We start from the raw sequence: 3,121 nt of genomic DNA, 5'->3' as shown, positions 1-3,121 counted from the left end.
ACTTTGCGTGCAATACAGTTCCACTATGGTTGTCATGCAACATTCTCATTTGCTTGTTTTCACAAAATTGTTCTAAATGTTGTGTTTTTTGTCGTAAAATTGGATTCGATCCCATGACGTCGGAATAGAGTTGGCTGGCAACTTCCTGTACCACTCTGACTTTATTACAAACTGTTTGTAAGGAAATTCAGACAACAAGATCGAAAACAACACGTACAAACAAGCAAATGAGAATGTTGCGTGACTGCGTGACGACCATCGTAGAACTGTGATTCTGTTGTTATATTGTTTAGGAAGTAAACATTACAGTGCCATTTTTTAAAGTGTGGAGCTGAGCGAGACCCCAGTGTCTCCAGCACTTGCATACTATTCCATAATTTCCAATTTCAGCAATTTCTCAAATTGCTGTTACACCCTTTTTACAATTAGGGAGGGTAGGCTAAGTGCTAGGGTTACCGTAGCAAGAGGGTTACTTTAGTTGGCTAGCACTTACACATTTTTTCTTCTTTATCAACGTGTTTACAAGGCTGCTAGGGTTACCCTACCTGCCTTTAAACAGGGCCGTAATTTCGAAAAAGAGAAAAACAAACTCCACTTTTCACAAAGACAAGGTCAGGTGCTCGGAAAAAGAAACTTGGATTTTAAAACACAAGAAAACGAAGTACGATTTGAGAAAAGAAAAAACCATGATGTCCCTTAAGAGCTTTCATACCTTCGGTAGGTTCCTTAATTGTTTTTTTACTGATTTCCACGCTAAATGAAGTACAGATTCCGGTCATTCGAAAATAACAGTACAGCAGAATAGCGACAAAAATTCAAACTAATGGGAAAAAGAAAGGACCCCCCGGGCCTGCGTTTTGGCTACAACCAACAATTATCCGGACGGTAAAGAGCTCTAATATAGTCTCACTACCCTCCGTTAGGAAGATTTCATCTGAACTTTTCTCCTTTTTTGTTGTTATTTATTACAGGAAACGCCTCATTGTCTCCTTGCAGTACGCTCTTAGAATCATCTACAACCCAGGGACCAAACACGTCCCTGGCATCGAGTAATTTTTTGTAATGTGCTGCAGGCTTGGTGGAAGTCCTGATGATGCAAAGGAAGTCATGAATCATCAATTCTTTCACACAATTAATTGGGATGATATCTTTCATAAAAGGGTAAGAAACATTATAATCTCAAGTCTTTTGGATTAACTTGATTGTTTTGGAAAAAAATCTGCAAGATTTTGTCGACAGAGAGAGTTTGTGCTAAATCTGCTAATTGCATCGTTAGGTTTGATAAAGCTTCTACATTTAACATGAATGTGCTAATGATATTAAGTTAAACCACTTGATCCCTGGGAGTGAGGCGTAACAGATTTCACTTGTCTAACGCCAGATAATTTTACTTGTCAACGGGGGTATCTCAGGGAGTTTTAAGTTTATGGGAGTAGAAATTGCATTTACATTAATTTAGTGTACATTACTTTGCATATAAAGCCTCCTTTTAAACCAGTGGTCAAGTCTGAAACAGATGTGTCCAACTTTGATGAAGACTTCACCAATGAGCCAGTTGATTTATCGCCACCAGAAGGTAATTAGTATTGTTATTGTTCTTGTGTGAGATTCTCACACTGACTATCATCTTAGGCCAATTTCAAGCAAAAAAGAAATATTTTAAAACAGTTTTTACGGTTGATCCATGTTTATTTTTTGATATCTTGCCAAGAATGCTGAAAGTAGCATTTCTGAGCTTCAAGATTTCAAAATTTTCTGGCGGAGAATTCCCCCGGAACACCCTACAAGTTAGTGTCTCCGGCGCTTGCTTGTTAGCTCCCCCCCTCCTCCCCCAATGCAAAATTCGTTCCGCCGTCCCTGGGTCAACTGGTGAAGGCGGGTTCATTTGCAAAGCTTGTAAGTTCTTGGTCTTAGAAATAAAAATAGAAGTGCATTGGCTTAGGGTAGTTAATTTTCATGTAAATTGACCATTCTGAAACTACCATTTTATTAACTTATTAGCATTAATCATGTCTCTTTACAAATCTATTTTTTAGGCACCCTGACTGAAATTGCTGAGGAAGATGAAGCAAATTTTCAACAATTTTCTTGAAGACAAATTAATACAAGTTAACTAGATTGTCTTGAAAAATTAAAAAAAACCTCTTTATCATTACAACGATAATTAGGCTGTAAGGTTTGGTGGCAAAACATTTTGCTTCCAAGACTGGGTAGGTAAAAAATATCACCAAACTGTCAGTTCACTTTGTAAAGTATTTTTTCTGGGAGCCTGTTTTGTTGCTGTATCTTAAATCTTTTGCACATTAGTTGGAAAATTGACTGCAACAAAGTTTATTTTCAGTCCAATCTCACAGTGAATGGTAAAGAGTAAAAGCTATTACAGGAAACTATTGCTCAGTGGCCTTCATTAAAAGGATGACTCTTCGTAAAATCAATATTCAGAACCACTGAGTTTTTGTGGAATCTCTGTATCGGGAAATGGGAAAGTGCTGCACAGTACATATAGCTTTTATTTCAATGGTCACACTTGCATCCATAGATTCAAAAGTTGAAATCAATATGTACTGAGAAATCAATGGATTCATGACTTGTGATAAACTGCTATAATTTGCACTTTCATGATAAAAAGAATAAGGTTGTGGGTATTTGCACAACATCCATTCGCTTCTGTGCAAGCTTGCACAAGTTATTCCCTGGGTGGTTAGATTATTTTGATATTTAATTGTTTTAGCCTCATCCCAAAGGTCTACTTTTTTAAAGGGAACCTCCAGTAAAACAACAAAAGAACTTCAAATCACAGAACATAATGTTTACAATATTAAAATTTTTCAAATGAAAGCGTTTATATCCGAAAAGACAAAAAGAACTTCAAAATACTTGTTTTGGCTTTCAAATTTCCTGGGCGCCGCCATCTTGAATAATTGTGATGTGTCGTGCTTGCCCTATTGTTCCAGAACACGACACAACACGTCACAATTATTATTCAAGATGGCAGCAACCGGGGAATTTGAAAGCCAAAAACAAGCTTTTTTGAAATCCATTTGTTTTTTTCTGTGGAAGTTCCCTTTACGACACTGTGGAATAAGGACTTTTTGTGATGGATTTCAAGTGTTTCACAGGG

At 37.1% G+C, this 3,121-nt stretch overlaps 1 long non-coding RNA gene across 1 annotated transcript in view; it reads left to right on the top strand.

Moving 5' to 3' along the window:
- Positions 1-1,475: 1,475 nt before the first annotated feature.
- LOC138050052 (uncharacterized) overlaps positions 1,476-3,121 on the top strand; it is a 1,912-nt gene continuing 266 nt past the window's right edge. Inside the window, exons 1-2 of the long non-coding RNA XR_011132547.1 lie at positions 1,476-1,576; positions 2,037-3,121. The exon at positions 2,037-3,121 is cut by the window's right edge and continues 266 nt beyond it. This is a non-coding gene — a long non-coding RNA (uncharacterized lncRNA). The remainder of the gene's footprint in view (positions 1,577-2,036) is intronic.

The sequence above is a fragment of the Montipora capricornis genome, chromosome 5 (assembly GCF_036669925.1).
Source record: "Montipora capricornis isolate CH-2021 chromosome 5, ASM3666992v2, whole genome shotgun sequence".
Lineage (NCBI taxonomy): Eukaryota > Metazoa > Cnidaria > Anthozoa > Scleractinia > Acroporidae > Montipora > Montipora capricornis.
The sequence above is the reverse complement of the archived record's forward strand: the minus strand, read 5'-3'. Positions and strand labels throughout refer to the sequence as shown.